General features: G+C 40.1%; 1 long non-coding RNA gene across 1 annotated transcript in view; it reads right to left on the bottom strand.

Annotated features, from left to right (window-relative positions):
- The window catches only part of LOC129638800 (uncharacterized), a 225,056-nt gene that overhangs the window by 174 nt on the left and 206,555 nt on the right, over positions 1-18,327 (bottom strand). The gene's annotated exons all lie outside the window — the stretch shown is intronic.

The raw sequence follows: 18,327 nt of genomic DNA, 5'->3' as shown, positions 1-18,327 counted from the left end.
GTTCATATGTTGGACTCCTCACCCCCAAATGTGATGGTATAGCAGGTGAAGACTTTGGTGTATGGCATTAGGTCATGAGAGTGGAACCCTCATGAATGGGACTAGTACTCATATAAAAGAGCCTGATTAGAGTTCCCCAGCCCCTTCTATCAAGTGAAACACTAGCTGTGAACTTGGAAGCTGACCCTCACCAGAAAGTGACCATGCTGGTATCTTGAACTTGGACTTAGCAGCCTCCAGAACTATGAGCAATGAACTTCTGTTGTTTATAAGTTACCTAGCCTATGTTTTGTTATGGCAGCTTTAATGGACTAAGACACATCCCAAAAAGGAATCTGGTTTTACTGGTATAAGTACCTGGATAATCTGCTGGGGATGTGGACTTCTAAACAATAGTAAAATGTTTTTCAGATTTCCAATGAAGAGAAATTGGTGGGTTAGGACTAGTATTTGATTTTTTAAGTAAATACATTGCAGGGCGGGGTGGGGGGAGCAGAATGACTGCATTGTTAAAGTTCTTTCACAAAGCATTATTATTTCAGTTATAATCCTGTGTATATACCTGTTCCTGATCACTATGCTCATTATTTTTCTTGCTCTTATATAGCAGTTGAAGTTTGAAAACCACTGCCATATGGTCCCCGAATAGCCTTCTAAATGGGTGGCATCTCCTGGCTGCCAGGTATGCTGGGGGCCCAATGTGAGTTTAGAGTCAGGTTTAGATGGATCCTATCAATAGGAGGCTTCTAGGGCCTGGTTGGAGACAGAGAAGGCATGTGGTGCTGGAGGTCTAAGAGACACTAAGAAAACAAATAAAGATATTACACAGAAAATTGTGTCAAGTTTTCCTATATGGTGGGCAAAACCCTTTGTCCTTTTCCCCTTAAAATACTTTAATAAATTTGTCTCTCTTCTATTTCATTGTTTATTCTGCTAGGGAAGATGTACCCAGGTGTTAAGTACAGCTCAAAGGTGGGTTTGTAGCGTGAGCAGAGGCTGCAAGTGGAGACTTGGCACTTGAGGGGCTAAATATACTGCAGATTTATATATCAATTTGTTTCTGCGAAAAGATACTGATGCTTGGTTTTCTTTTTTTAAAGGATTTTTCTATATTTAAAATGGACTTTAAAACTTCTCTGGCTTAAAAGTCCATAATCTGATCCCCCCCAACCCCCGCCAATACCCTTAATCTAACCTTTTAAGCCTGTCTTTCAGAAACTTATAATTCTGTGCTTGAGAGTTTTCCTACCTAAACCTAGTATCAAAAGTACTTATACCTCCAAATGGTAGCATATTGGGGCCATGTATTTCACAGGCTGTATTTCACAACCTGTAAGACATTGAAATCTTTCACTGGAGATATAAAAACTTTTTTTTCTTTCATAAATAATGCTATGGAAACTACTAAATCAATATTAAGAAAAGATTAACCAACCATTTTAAAAAACCCTTCTTTAAGAGAAATTTAAGAATGATGTAAGTTTCTAAAAATACAAAGATGAAAAGACTCTGACCTTCAGGAGCTCATAGTCTGGAGGGTAGGGGTGCGGGGAAGACAAACAAGCCAACAGTCGTAGTTGGTGCTGTGACATAAATATGCTCAAAGAGCAAAGAGAACACAGAACACGAGCACTCACACAAGTAAAGGAAGTATGTGAGGCAAAGGACCCTGGGCAGTGGGGAGGAACATCTGAAATGACATCAGAACTGTCCACTTTAATATTCATGGCCCCTGAAAACGATAATTGACTATTCGTGACAATTCTAGGAAGAACTGATTAACATTTCCTCTTTAGAAGAGGAGAAAGAGAAGCTAAAAGAGGTTAAGAGATTTGCCCAAGGTACACTGCGCTCTGATCTGCACCGAGATCTGATGACATCTTCTTGCAATGCCCAAGTCTGAGGCTGTTGAAAATGCATTTCATTACACACTAGTACTTAACAACAGGAATGATTTGCCTCCAGACAGCTGTCATTACTTTGCAACTTCTCATAGTGCCCTGAATAATTGAAGATACTAGTATTTACTTGTAAGGTTTTTGAAATAATTCATTAGTGGATGAGGTGTTGATCATCACATGAATATATGAGGAAAGATCATCAAATGATGAACAGCTAATGACTACTTTGAGATATTTGATAGCATCAATTTTTTAAAAGGAGAATAATAAGCCCCAAATGTCAAAGTATCTACTATCCCAAGGCACAATTAATGGCCTGTCTTCATGTGTAGTGCATGAGACTGTTAATGTAATAATCAAAACATTTATATTTAAGAAAATTTGGAGAATAGCTTTCAATATATAAAAAGAATCCACAGATATTTTCAATTTTAAAAAAGAATTCCAAATAACATTCAAAAAAAAAATAAAACATAAAACCACCTCTTCTTGAGTTCTGGTACCCAATATCTGTGAGTTGCTTGATCAGAAGAGAAGCTAAGTAGTGAACAATATCTTAGAAAATAAAGTATGTCTACTAACCCAATTTAAGGAACCAACATCTTAACAATAAATAGATGGCATTATCTTTTTCATTCCCTGATGATTTTTCAATTAGAATTAGGGGCTTAACCAGTGACTAATAACCCTGTGCAACTTCATGTAATTAGTAATGAAATTTCTATAACTTGATTTAAATAGTCAATTCTCTGTCAATGTTTTATCAGTGAAGCAGGATAAGCTTAAAGAATCTTAAACAACTGGAACTAAGGGACCATCAACTCTGGGATGCATTTATTTAAATGTTTAATTCCCTAGGTTGTATTCATCCAATATCTAAATGTGTTCAAGAAAAAACAGTATAACCTAAGTGAGTTCTTAATAGTTTTAATGACTGATGAATCTTTTTTTTTTTTTAACATTTTCACTGATGAATCTTAACCCCAATATTTGAATTATATCCTTGCTAAAGGTGAAATCATATATTTCTCTAAAATCAGAAAACTGGTAGTTATAGTCTTTTGTGACTACCCTGTTTTTTCCCTTTCACTTCTTTTTAACGTTTTCTTTAAACCTACTCAATATTTTAAATAATCTTCTGAAAATGTTAGACTGGATAAGGTACATTGACTATAATGAAAAGATTATTTATGATCCTTATCTTGTTTATGCTTTTAGTAGGCTTATTTAACAGTAGCACCTATAAGCCTGAAAGATATTCAATCTGTAGTCTAATATGAGTACCTGATTATCTCTAATGCATTTCTGCACGTTAAGTTATTCTGAGTCTTGGTTTGGGGCCAATATTCTTTTCCTTATTATACACATTGTCATATATGTATTCCTATTTTCTTTTTTAAAAGCCATTTTCACGGTAAATAATGATTTGAAACCTGTGCTGCAGGCACTCTCTCATCTAAGAAATTTATTTAGAGTCTACTAAAGGCAAAAGGACTCATAAAAATATCAAGTGTGAAATTTATGTCCACAACATTTGTGTATGGCCAAATAGATTGTGCCATGCACAAAGGAGACAGGCCAAGAGATATGAGTGAAGGCTGGTATCTAGCCTCTTTCCCATTTGGCAAGCTCAAACCCTGAGGAAGATCTGTCCACACAAAGTGCCTTTGTGTAAATCATATTCCCATAAGAGGTGCCTTTGCCAATTTTAATAAGCATCTTATATTCTGAGGGTAGAGGCTTGATTAGTTTCAGTGCCTGACTACCACTTCTATTAAGCCAATCTTCCAGTACAGGAGACTGTTATTATCTTACATTTTTGTAAAATGTTTAGCATATTCTAAATATTCCCTCTGGAGAAGGGAATGGCAACCCACTCCAGTATTCTTACCTGGAGAATTCCATGGACAGAGGAGCCTGGCAGGCTACAGTCCATGGGATGACACCCCAGCATAATCTTAAGCATAAAAGTGAAAATTCCAGATTTTGCTTCCGTTTCCTCTCCTCTGTGTTTTAGATCACAAGTTGCACCTAAAATGAGTTTGGAGGTGCAGGTTTCCTACCACTTATTCCTGAATTTAAAAATGGCTAAAATAAGGGAGTGGTCACAATGGCTTCTTTGATAGTTCAGTTGGTGAAGAATACGCCTGCAATGCAGGAGGCCCTGGTTTGATCCCTGGGTTGGGAAGATCCCCTGGAGAAGGGAAAAACTACCAACTCCAGTATTCTGGCCTGGAGAATTCCATGCATTGTATAGTCCATGACATGCAAAGAGTCGGATATGACTGAGCAACTTTCACTTTCACAATGGCAGAGTAGAAAGACCCTGAGTTTACCTCCTCTCATGAGCAAATGAAAAACACAACTATCTGCGGAACAACTATTGGAAAAGACTACAAACTACCAGAAGAGATTTTCTGTAACTAAAGACATAAAGAAGGAACTACAAGGAGATGGGGAGGAGGGACAGACCTGTGATATAATCAAATCCCACACCCACCAGGTGGGCGCCTCACAAACTGGAGAGTGATTATGTTGCAGAGGTTCTTCCACAGGAGTGAGAGTTCTGAGCCCCACATCAGGATCCCCAGCCCAGGGGTCCAGCACAGGGAGGACAAGCCCCCCAGAACATTTGGCTTTGAGGACCAGTGGGGCTTAATTGCAGGAGCCTCATTGGACTGGGGGAGAGATTTCACTCAAAGGGCATCACAACATCCAAGTGCACCAGATCCCAGAAAAAAAGGAACAATTTGCTAGGAGCCTGACCAGGGAGGCCAGACCTATCTGCTGGTCTTGGAGAGTCTCCCAGTGAGCTAGGGAGGAGGCTGTGGCTTACCCTAGGGACTTACACAATGGCAGCAGGCATATTGGGGAGCATTCAAACACATGAACGGTGCTGTTCATGGCTGCCATCTTGGCTTATCAGCACCAAGACCTGGCCCCACCCAACAGATTGTAGGTGCCAGCGCTGGGATGCCTCAGGCCAAAAAAATTAACTGGATGGGTAGATGGCCCACCCATCAGCAGACAGCCTTTGTAAAGACTTCTTGAGTTCACAGCTGCCTCTAGACATGCCCCGAGACCCAGTCCTGCCCACCAGAAGGCTAAGGCCCAGCTTTACTCACCAATGAGCAGGGACCATCCCTCCCCAAGAGGAAGCTGCAGCCATTAGACCAATATCACCCACTAGGGCACACAAGAAGCACAAAGATTATGATCCCAACAACCTGCAGACTGAGCCTGCCAACAGCAAGCTAGACCCTACCCTGGGACTAGCTGGGCCCTGGCCTTGCCCACTAGCAGGCCAACACAACTTTCACGATACCCAGGACTCCAAAGCCAACTGTGTCAGGAACACTGCACCCCCAAAACCAACAGTCTGAAATGAGCCCAGAGACCTGTGGGCCCTGCAGCCAGACTCCAGGAAGCAGCTCTGCCTGCCAGTAGGCACAAACCCCAGAATCGTAGGAACTCTGATTCCATCCTCTGGTGAGCCAGCCCTAGTCCCAGAGCCACGAGGGCTCTACAACCAGATATCTCATGACCAGGACCCACTAAACAGCAACCAGCAGCATCCACAGAAGGCAGGGCCTGGCAACCAACTGGACTATGGGCCAACCAAGCCTACCAGACCGCCCACATAGTCATTTCACCACAACAGAAGGACCCACGCAACTCCATGGAGCATACTGCTTGGATGACGAGAGGGAAGTGAACTGCTAGGATGCATAGGACGTCTCCTATGGAAGGCCACTTCTCCAAAGTTGAGAAATGTAACTAACTTGCCTCATACATAAAAATATGAATAGAAACTTAGATAAAATAAGGCATCAGAGGGAAATGTTTTAGAAAAAGGAACAAGATAAAACCCCAGAAGGACTAAGGGAAGATAGGCAATCTACCCAAGAAAGATTTCAGATTAATGATTGTAAAGATTATCAAAGAACTTGGGAGAAGAATGGATGTACAGAACAAGAAGTTAGAGTTTTTAATCAGAGTTAGAAACTGTAACAAACAATCAGAGATGAAGAATACAATAAATGAAATGAAAAATATACTGGAGGAATCAGTAGTGGACTAAAATTTTCAGAAGAAAACGTCATAGTCTAATGTGCTATTTAAGGCTGGTGTTTCCTTATTGATTTTCTGGAATAATCTGGATGATGTGGGGTTTTAAAGTTCCCTAGGTTTATTGTATTTCAGTTGATTCCTCCTTTATGTCTGTTAATATTTGCCTTCTATATTGAGTTCCTCCTATGTTGGAATACATTAAAATGATCATGCACCATAATCAAGTGGCATTTATCCCAGGGATGCAAGGATTTTTCAATATCCACAAAAATCAGTGTGACACACAACATTAAAAAATTGAATAAAAAATCAACCTATTATCTCAATAGGTACAGAAAAAGCTTTTGATAAAATTCAACATCCATTTATGATAAAATCTCTCCAGAAAGTGGGAATAGAGAACATCAGATCAGATCAGATCAGTCGCTCAGTCGTGTCTGACTCTTTGCGACCCCATGAATCACAGCACACCAGGCCTCCCTGTCCATCACCAACTCCCGGAGTTCACTCAGACTAACGTCCATCGAGTCAGTGATGCCATCCAGCCATCTCATCCTCTGTCTCCCCTTCTTCTCCTGCCCCCAATCCCTCCGAGCATCAGAGTCTTTTCCAATGAGTCAACTCTTCACATGAGGTGGCCAAAGTACTGGAGTTTCAGCTTTAGCATCATTTCTTCCAAAGAAATCCCAGGGCTGATCTCCTTCAGAATGGACTAGTTGGATCTCCTTGCAGTCCGAGGGACTCTCAAGAGTCTTCTCCAAAACCACAGTTCAAAAGCATCAATTCTTCAGCACTCAGCTTTCTTCACAGTCCAACTCTCACATCCATACATGACCACAGGAAAAACCATAGCCTTGACTAGATGAACCTTTGTTGGCAAAGTAATGTCTGCTTTGAATATGCTATCTAGGTTGGTCATAACTTTCCTTCCAAGGAGTAAGTGTATTTTAATTTCATGGCTGCAGTCATCATCTGCAGTGATTTTGGAGCCCAGAAAAATAAAGTCTGACACTGTTTCCACTGTTTCCCCATCTATTTCCCATGAAGTGATGGGACCGGATGCCATGATCTTCGTTTTCTGAATGTTGAGCTTTAAGCTAACCTTTTCACTCTCCACTTTCACTACCTCAACACAATAACAGCCATATACAGCAGGCCTACAGCTAGCATCATACTCAATGGTGAGGAAAAGCTTAAAGCATAGCTTCTAAATCTCAGACAAGACAAGGATGCCTGCTTTTGACAGTTTTATTTAACATAATTTTCCAAGTCCTTGCCACAGCAATCAGAGAATAAAAAAAGGGAATCCAAATTGGAAAGGAAGAAGTAAACTATCAAATGTTTGCAGATAAAATGACAACTGCACAGAGAAAATCCTAAAGACACCACCAGAATACTACTAGAGCTCATTAATTAATTCAGTAAAGTTGCACGATATACATTTAATATACATAAATCTGTTGCATTTCTATACACTAACAAAGAAATGTCAGAGAAATTAAGGAAACAATCCCACTTACCATCACATCAAAAAGAATGAAATACCTAGAAATAAACCTAACTACAGAGGCAAAAGCCCTATACTCTGAAAGCTATAAGATACAAATAAAAGAAATTGAAGATCACACAAATAGATGGAAAGGCATACTGTGTTCTTGGATTGGAAGAATCACTATTGTTAAAATGGCCATAGTACCCAAAGAAATCGACAGATTCAATGCAGTCCCTATTTATTTATTTTAATTGAAGGATAATTACTTTACAACATTGTGGTGGTTTTTGCCATACATCAACATGGCACAGAATAATTTTAAAATTTTTATGGAAAAACAAAAGACCCCAAATAGCCAAAACAATATTAAGAAAGAAGAACAGAGCTAGAGTAATCACCTTTTCTGACTTCAGACTTCACTACAAGACTACAGGGATCACAAGAGTATGATACTGATATGAAAAAAGAGACACACGTGTCAGTGGAATAGGATAGAAAGCCCAGAAATAAGTCCACACATTTATGGTCAATTAATCTGGAACAAAGAAGGCAAGAAAATAGAATGGAGAAAAGATAGTCTCTTTAGCAGTGCTGCTGGGAAAATTGGACAACTGCATGTAAAAGAATGAAATTAGAACATTGTCTAACACCATACACAAAAGATAAAATTTATTAAATACCTAAATGTAAGATCAAATAGTATAAAACTCACAGAGCAAAACATAGGTATACCTTGCAACAAGAGTTTTTGGATTCATCTCCTACAGTGAAATTCAGATCAATCACCATTATGTCTACTACTGTGGGCAAAAATACCTTAGAAAAAATGGAGCGGCCTTCATAGTATGAAATGCATTATTGGGCACAGTCTCAAAAATGACAGAATGATCTCTGTTCAATATCACAGTGATCCAAGTCTATGCCCCAATCATTAATGCCGAAGAAGCTGAAGTTGAACAGTTCTATGATCTTCTATGACCTACAAGACCTACAAGATCTTCTAGAACACCAAAAAAAAAAAGTCCCTTTCATCCTTTTCATCATAAGGGATTAGAATGCAAAAGTAGGAAGTCAAGAGATACCTGGAATAACAGGCAAGTTTGGCCTTGGAGTACAAGATGAAGCAAGGCAAAGGGTAACAGAGTTTTGCCAAGAGAACACATTGGTCATAGAAAACACCCTCTTTCAACAACACAAAGAGACAACTCTACACATGGACATCACAAGATGGTCAGTACCAAAATCAGACTGTTTATATTCTTTGCAGAAAAGGATGGAGAAGCTCTATACAGTCAGCAAAAACAAGACCTGGAGAAAACTGTGGCTCAGATCATGAACTCCTTATTGCAAAATTCAGACTTAAATTGAAGAATGTAGGGAAAACCTCTAGACCATTCAGGTATGACCTAAATCAAACCCCTTATGATTATACAGTGGAAGTGACAAATAGATTCAAGGGATTATATCTGATAGACAGAATGCTGGAAGAACTATGGATAGAGGTTGGTAACATTGTACAGGAGGCAGTGATCAAAAACATCCCCACGAAAAAGAAATGTAAAAAGACAAAACAGTTGTCTGAGAGGGCTTACAAAGAGCTAAGAAAGGTAGAGATGTGAAAGGCAAAGGAGAAAATCAAAGATATACCCATCTGAATGCAGAGTTCCAAAGAATAGCAAAGAAAGATAAGAAAACGTTCCTAAGTGAACTATGTAAAGAAATAGAGGAAAACGGTAGAATGGAAAAGACTACAGATCTCTTGTAGAAAATCGGGAGATACTAAGGGAACATTTCATGCAAAGATAGGCACAATAAAGGACAGAAATGGTATGGACCTAACAGAAGCAAAAGATATTAAGAAGCAGTGGCAAAAATACACAATAGAGCTATATGAAAAAGATCTTAATGATCTGGATAACCATGAAAGGGTGATCATTCACCTAGAGACAGACATCCTGGAATGTGAAGTCAAGTGGGCCTTAGGAAGCATCGCTATGAACAAAACTAGTGGAAGTGATGGAATTCCAGTTGAGCTATTTCAAATCCCAGAAGATGATGCTGTGAAAGTGCTGCACTCAATAGGCCAGCAAATTTGGAAAGCTCAGCAGTGGCCACAGGACTGGAAAAGGTCAGTTTTCATTCCAATCCCAAAGAAAGGCAATATCAAAGAATGTTTAAACTACCAAACAATTGTACTTATCTCACACGCCTAGCAAAGTAATACGCCTAGCAAAGTAATGCTCAAAATTCTCCAAGCGAGTCTTCAACAGTATGTGAACCAAGAACTTCCAGATCTTCAAGCTGTATTTACATAAATCAGGAATCAAAGATCAAATTGCCAACATCCACTGGATCATAGAAAAAGCAAGAGAGTTCCAGAAAAACTTCTACCACTGCTTCACCCACTATGCTAAAGTCTTGGCCTGTGTGATCACAACAAACTGAGGAATATTCTTCGATAGATGGGAATACCAGACTACCTTGCCTGTCTCCTGAGAAAACTGTATGCAGGTCAAGAAGCAATGGTTAGAACTGGACAGGGAACAATGGACTGATTCCAAATTGGGAAAGGAGTACTTCAAGGCTATATATTGTCACCCTGCTGATTTAACTTATGTTCAGAGTACATTATGGGAAATGCAGAGCTGAATGAAGCAGAAGCTGGAATCAAAATTGCTGGGAGAAATATCAATAACCTCAGATATGCAGATGACACCACCCTTATGGCAGAAAATGAAGATGAACTAAAGAGCCTCTTGATGAAAGTAAAAGAGGAGAGTGAAAAAAGCTTAAAACTCAACATTCAAAAAATGAAGATCATGGCATCCAGTCCCATCACTTCACAGCAAATAGATGGGGAAACAACAGAAACATTGACAGTCTTTATTTTCTTGGGCTCCAAAATCACTGCAGATGGTGAATACAGCCATGAAATTAAAAGACACTTGCTCCTTGGAAGAAGAGTTATGACAAATCTAGACAGCATATTAAAAAGTAGAGACATTACTTTGCTAACAAAGCTCCATATAGTCAAAGCTATGGTTTCTCCAGTAGTCATGCATGGATGTGAGAGTTGGATTATATAGAAGGTTTAGCACTGAAGAATTGATGCTTTTGAACTGTGGTGTTGGAGAAGACTCTTGAGAGTCCCTTGGACTGCAAGGAGATCCAACCAGTCCATTCTGAAGGAGATCAGCCCTGGGATTTCTTTGGAAGGAATGATGCTAAAGCTGAAACTCCAGTACTTTGGTCACCTCATGTGAAGAGTTGACTCATTGGAAAAGACTCTAATGCTGGGAAGGATTGGGGGCAGGAGGAGAAGGGGATGACCGAGGATGAGATGGCTGGATGGCATCACTGACTCGATGGATGTGAGTCTGAGTGAACTCCGGGAGTTGGTGATGGACAGGGAGGCCTGATGTGCTGCGATTCATGGGATAGCAAAGAGTTGGACAGACTGAGTAACTGAACTGAACTGAACTGAAAGGAAATCAGTCCTGAATATTCATTGGAAGGACTGATGCTGAAGCTGAAACTCCAATACTTTGCCACTTGATGTGAAGATCTGACTCATTGGAAAAGACCCTGATGCTGGGAAAGACTGAGGGCAGGAGGAGAAGAGGGTGAGGGGATGATATGGTTGGATGGCATCATCAATCCAATGGATATGAATTTGTTCAAACTGCAGGAGATACTGAAGGACAGGGAAGCCTGGTGTACTGCATTCCTAGGGTCACAAAGAGTTGGATACAACTGAGTGACTGAACAACAACAACAACCTAGAGTAAAGGAAATAAAAGCAAATTGGGCCTAATTAAACTTAAATGCTTTTTCACAACAAAGGAAACCATAAACAAAATGAAAAGACCAGCTATGGAATGAGAGAAACTATTTGAAAGTAATGCAACTGACGTGTTTAATTTTCAAAATATACAAACAGTTCATACAGCTCAATATTGAAAAACAACCCAATCTAAAAAATGAGCATAAGACCTGAATAGACATGAAAAGATTCTCCACACTGCTACTATTACAGAAATACAAATGAAAACTCTAATGAGGTACCACCTCACACCTGATGGTCATTCTGACCATCAACAAAAAGTCTATAAATAATAAATGCTGTAGAAGGTGTGGAGAAAAGATAACTCTTTGACACTGTTGGTGGGAATGTACACTGGCACATGACTATGGAAAACAGTATGGAGGTTCTTAAAGAACTAAAAATAGAGCTACCATGCAATCCCTGGACATGTATCAAAAAGATACATGCACCTCAGCATGCATAACAGCTATTTACAATAGCTAAGACATTGAAGCAACCTATATGCCCCTCAGCTAATGAATGGATAAAGAAGATGTAGTGTATACCTGGGTCTCCCACATTGCAGGCAGATTCTTTACCATCTGAGTCACAAGTGAAACTTATACACACACACACCCACAAACACACATAAAATGAAATAGCGCTTGTGTGCACACTAAGTTACTTCATTTGTGTCGACTCTTTGTGACCCTATGGACTGCAACCCACCAGGCTCCTCTGTCTATCGGATTCTCCAGGCAAGAATACTGGAGTGTGTTGCCAAGCCCTCCTCTAGGGGATCTTCCTGACCCAGAAACCAAACTCATATCTCCTATGTCTCCTGAATTGGCAGATAGGTTCTTTACCACTAGCACCACCTGGGAATGCTGCTGCTGCTAAGTCGCTTCCGACTAAGTCGTGTCTGACTCTGTGTGACCCCATAGTCGGCAGCCCACCAGGCTCCCCCGTCCCTGGGATTCTCCAGGCAAGAACACTGGAGTGGGTTGCCATTTCCTTCTCCAATGCAAGAAAGTGAAAAGTGAAAGTGAAGTCACTCAGTTGCGACCCCGTGGACTGTGGCCTACCAGGCTCCTCCATCCATGGGATTTTCCAGGCAAGAGTACTGGAGTGGGGTGCCATACTCAGCCATAAAAAGTAATAAAATAATGCCATTTGCATGAATGAACACAGAGATTATCATCCTAAAGTAAATCAGAAGACATTTATCATTTATATGTGGAATCTAAAAAGAGTGATACAAATGAACTTATTTACAAAACAGAAATAGACTCACAGACAGAAAACAAACTTACGATTACCAAAGGGGAAAAGTGAGGAGATATCAGGAGTAAAGCAGAAGATTTTTTTTAAAAGGCAGCAAGAATACACAAAGAACTACACAAAAAGATCTCAATGACCCAGATGGCCATGATGATGTGATCACTCAACTAGAGTCAGACATCTTGGGTTCCGAAGTCCAGTGGGCCTTAGGAAACATCATTACAAACAAAGCTAGTGGAAGTGATGGAATTCCAGCTGAACTAGGTCAAATCCTAAAAGATGATGCTGTCAAAGTGCTGCACTCAATATGCCAGCTACTTTGGAAAACTCAGAAGTGGCCACAGATTGGAAATGGTCAGTTTTCATTACAAACCCAAAGAAAGTCAGTGCCAAAGAATGTTCAAACTACTGCACAATTGCACTCATCTCACATGCTAGCAAAGCAGTGCTCAAAATTCTCCAAGCCAGGCTTCAGTATTACATGAACCATGAGCTTCCAGATGTTCAAGCTGGACGTAGAGAAAGCAGAGGAACCAGAGATCAAATTGCCAACATCTGTTGGAATATCGAAAAAGCAAGAAAGTTCCAGAAAACCATCTATTTCTGCTTTGTTGACTATGCCAAAGTCTGTGTGTGGATCACAACAAACTGTGGAAAATTCTTAAAGAGATGGGAGTACCAAACCACCTGACCTACCTCATGAGAAATCTGTGTGCAGGTGAAGAAGCAACAGTTAGAACTGGACATGGAACAATGGACTGGTTCCAAATTGAGAAAGGAGTATGTCAAGGCTATATATTGTTGCCCTGCTTATTTAACTTATATGCAGAGTACATCATGCAAAATGCCAGGCTGGATGAAGCACAAGCTGGAATCAAGATATCAGGGAGAAATATCAATAACCTCAGATATGCAGATGACACCACTCTTATGGCAGAAAGTGAAGAAGAACTAAAGAGCCTCTTGATGAAAGTGAAAAAGGAGAGTGAAAATGCTGGCTTAAAACTCAGCATTCAAAAAACTAAGATCATGGCATCCGGTCCCATCACTTGATGGCAAATAGATGAGGAAACAATGGAAACAGTGACAGACTTTATTTTTCTTGGGCTCCCAAATCACTGCACATGGTGACTGCAGCCATGAAATTAAAAGACTCCTGCTCCTTGGAGGAAAAGCTATGACCAACCTAGATAGCATATTAAAAAGCAGAGACATTACTTTGCTGACAAATGTCTATGTAGTCAAAGCTATGAGTTTTCCAGTAGTCATGTTTGGATATGAGAATTGGACCATAAAGAAAGCTGAGCACCAAAGAATCGATGTTTTTGAACTGTGGTGCTGTAGAAGACTCTTGAGAGTCCCTTGGACTGCAAGGAGATCCAACCAGTCAATCCTAAAGGAAATCAGTCCTGAATATTTATTGGAAGAACTGATGCTGAAACCGAAACTCTTTGGCCACCTGATGTGAAGAACTGACTCACTGGAAAATACTCTGATGCTGGGAAAGATTGAGGGCAGGAGGAGAAGGGTGTGAAAGAGGATGAGATGGTTGGACAGCATTACTGACTCAATGGACATGAGCTCGAGCAAGCTCTGGGAGTTGGTGATGTACAGGGAAGCCTGTTGTGCTTCAGTCTATGGGGTCACAAAGAGTCAGACACAACTGCACCACTGAACTGAACTGAAAAGTGAAAGTAAAAGTTGCTCAGTTGTGTCTGACTCTTTGCAAACTGAACTGAACATATAAAATGGATAACCAACAAAGACATACTGAAGAGTACAGGGAATTAGATTTAATATCTTGCCACATTGTAAAGGCAATGGCACCCCACTCCAGTACTCTTGCTTGGAAAATCCCATGGACGGAGGAGCCTGTTAGGCTGCAGTCCATGGGGTCGCTAAGAGTCGGACACGACTGAGCGACTTCACTTTCACTTTTCACTTTCATACATTGGAGAAGGACATGGCAACCCACTCCAGTGTTCTTGCCTGGAGAATCCCAGGGACAGGGGAGCCTGGTGGGCTGCCATCTATGGGGTCTCACAGAGTCGGACACGACTGAAGTGACTTAGCATAGCATAGCATAGCACATTGTAAAATATTCTGAACTATATATATTTTCATAAGTGAATCATTTTCCTGTATACCTAAAACACTGTAAATCAACTACACTTCAATATAATATATAATAGTTAAAAAAAAAGCCTACTGTATATACACCATTTTAAAAAGCTAGAATAGTTATAGTAAGAATATCAGATAAGTCATATATTGGACAGAAAAATTTAAAAAAAGATTCTAGAAACCTCTTTATTCATTAAATAAGTTACTGCTAAGTGTCTGGGGCTTCCCTGGTGGCTAACATGGTAAAGAATCTGTCTGCAATGCAGGAGCCCCAGGTTTGATCCCTAGGTTGGGAAGATGCCCTGTAGAGGGAATTGCTCTCTGCTCTGCTAAGTCACTTCAGTCGTGCCAGACTCTATGCAACCCCATAGATGGCAGCCCACCAGGCTCCCCCGTCCTGGGATTCTCCAGGCAAGAACACTGGAGTGGGTTGCCGTGTCCTTCTCCAGTGCATGAAAGTGAAAAGTGAAAGTGAAGTCGCTCAGTCGTGTCTGACTCTTAGCAACCCCATGGTCTGCAGCCTTCCAGACTCCTCCATCCATGGGATTTTCCAGGCAAGAGTACTGGAGTGGGGTGCCATTGCCTTCTCCAGAGGGAATTGCTACCCACTCCATTATTCTTTCTAGACAAACCTAGATAGCCTATTAATAAGCAGAGGCATCACCTTGCTATCAAAGATCCATAAGTCAAAGCTATGGTTTTTTCCAGTACTCATGTACAGACGTGAGAGCTGGACCATAAAGAAGGCTGATGGGTTCAAATTGTGGTGCTGGAGAAGACTCTTGAGAGTCCCTTGGACAGCAAGGGAATCAAACCAGTCAATTCTAAAGCAAATCAACCCTGAATATTCACTGGAAGGACTGATGCTGAAGTTAAAGTTCCAATACTGTGGCCACCTGATGCAAAGAGTCAGCTCATTGGAAAAGACCCTGATGTTGGGAAAGAGTTAAGGCAAAAGGAGAAGAGGGCAGCAGATGAGATGGTTAGGTAGCATCCCTGACTCAATGGACATGAGTTTGAGCAAACTCTGGGAGATAGTGGTGGACAGGGAAGCCTGGTATGCTACAGTCCATGGGGTCACAGAGAATTAGACTTGACTTAACGACTAAACAACAGTTAAGTGTCTACTCAGTGTGGCTTGGACTTGAAGAACCACATAAACTAGCTGACATTCTACTGAACTCAGAGAGCTTGCTAATAATAATGGTAGAATTTGGAGATGAACTGATGCAAATTGCACCCCTCCATATGCAAAAGCTTTTTTATTGCACTGATTTAAATTGCACCTTTGATTAAGTGCCTGAGACCTTTATTACTGACCCTTCCTGAAGAATATGCTTATAGCTGGTAAAATATTGAATCTCCCAATATTTACCTTTCATCCTATCCATAAAATATTTCAGTTACTTTTTCCTTCAAAGCACATTTATTGGAATATTTTAATCAAAAATTTATTTAAGAATGCAAATAAAACCAAATATCCACACATTTATATTATAGTTTATATTTATATTGCATATTACCAAGAAACATGGAATGAAAGCCAGAGTGTTGTTTTTGCAAATTTGAATTGCTAGGTGATTCCACAAAAACTTTTATTAGAACACTTCTATAATTAATAGGGCATGAGACTCACTGATTTATATTCTAAAAAGATTCTTGAAATATTAAAAACACATGTCTCCTAAGTTAGCTTCTGGTTTAAGCAAATTTATTCCTCACAATCACAGGAAAAGAAAAGCAATGGTTTCCCTATACAAGTCATATTTCTTTCTGTTGGCATACCCTTTGGTTTTTTCAGAATTTATATAATGCTGCCTAAATAAAAGTGTAATTGGCCCCTACCACAATATCAAGCCCTGAAATAATAACTCTGGTTCAGCTGAAATTTACATTAGCTTAGAGAATATTTATTAGGATAGATTCATTCCACTGGAATGGTTCAGTTCTACGTGTTAACTTTCAATAACATTGCTTATCCATTTGAGAGTTATAGTGCTTCCCTGGTTGCTCAGACAGTAAAGAATCTGCCTGCAATGCAGGATACTTAGGTTCGATCCCTAGGTCAGTAAGATCCTCTGGACAAAGGAATGGTTACCCACTCCAGCATTCTTGCCTGGAGAATCCCTTGGACAGAGGAGCCTGGCAGGCTACAGTACATGGGATTTCAAAGAGTGAGGCACCACTGAGCGACTAACACTTTCACTTTAAGAATTATATTCTTACCTCTGCTAACTATTTTATCTCCCCAAAAAGTATTCAGGCTCAAGCATTGACAGTATTCAAGGAATAGAAATATAAAAACTTTAATATCATTAGCACATTGCAAGTTTGGTGTTTTAAATTGTAAAATTCTATTTTCAAACCTTTTTATGTTTCCTTTTCTTGGGGATGGTTTGATCACTGCCTCGTGTACAGTGTTACAAACCTCTGTCCATAGTTTTTCAGGCATATAGTCCCTTGAATCTATTAGTCACTTCCACTATATAATCATAAGGGATTTGATTTAGGTCATACCTGAATGACCTAGAGGTTTTCTCTACGTTCTTCAATTTAAGTCAGAATTCAAGAAAAAGAAATACAGAAAGGCAAAATGGTTGTCTGAGGAGGCCTTACAAATAGCCAAGAAAAGAAAAGTGAAAGGTGAAGGAGAAAAGGAAAAGATATACCCATCTGAATGCAGAGTTCCAAAGAATAGCAAGGAGAGATAAGAAAGCCTTCCTAAGTGAACAATGCAGAGAAATAGAGGAAAACAATAGAATGGGAAAGACTAGAGATCTCTTCAAGAAAATTAGAGACACCAAGGAAACATTTCATGCAAAGGTAGGCACAATGAAGGACAGAAACAATATGGACCTAACAGAAGATATTAAACAAGAGGTGGCAAGAATGCACAGAAGAACCATACAAAAAAAGATCTTAATGACCTGGATAACCAGGAAGGTGTGATCACTCACCTAGAGCCAGACATCTGGAATGTGAAGTCAAGGGGACTGTACAAAGTGTCACTATGAACAAAGCTAGTGGAGGTGATGGAATTCCAGTTAAGCTACTTCAGACCCTAAAAAATGATGCTGTTGAAATGCTGTATTCACTATGCCAGCAAATTTGGAAAACTCAGCAGTGGCCACAGGACTGGAAAAGGTCAGTTTTCATCCCAATCCCAAAGGCAACACCAAAGAATGTTCAAACTACTGCACAATTGCTCTCATTTCACATGCTAGAAAAGCAATGCTCCAAGTGAGGCTGCACAGTACGTGAACTCCTGTATGTTCAAGTTGGATTAAGGAAAGGCAGAGGAACCAGAGATCAAATTGCCGATATCCATTGGATCATAGAAAAAGCAAAAGAATTCTAGAAAAACATCTACTTCTACTTCATTGACTTTGCTAAAGCCCTGGACTGTGTGGATCACAACAAACTGTGGAAAATTCTTCAAGAGATGGGAACACCAGACCACCTGACCTGCCTCCTGAGAAACCTGTACATAGATCAAGAAGCAAAGGTTAGACCTGGACATGAAACAATGGACTAGTTCCAAATTGGGAAAAGAGTACGTCAAGCCTGTACATTGTCACCCTGCTTATTTAACTTATAGTCAGAGTACATCATGCAAAATGCCGGGCTGAATGAAGCACAAACTGGAATAAAGA

Source organism: Bubalus kerabau, chromosome 1 (genome assembly GCF_029407905.1).
Source record: "Bubalus kerabau isolate K-KA32 ecotype Philippines breed swamp buffalo chromosome 1, PCC_UOA_SB_1v2, whole genome shotgun sequence".
Lineage (NCBI taxonomy): Eukaryota > Metazoa > Chordata > Mammalia > Artiodactyla > Bovidae > Bubalus > Bubalus kerabau.
Note: the sequence above shows the minus strand (reverse complement) of the source record. Positions and strands in the feature narration are given on the sequence as shown.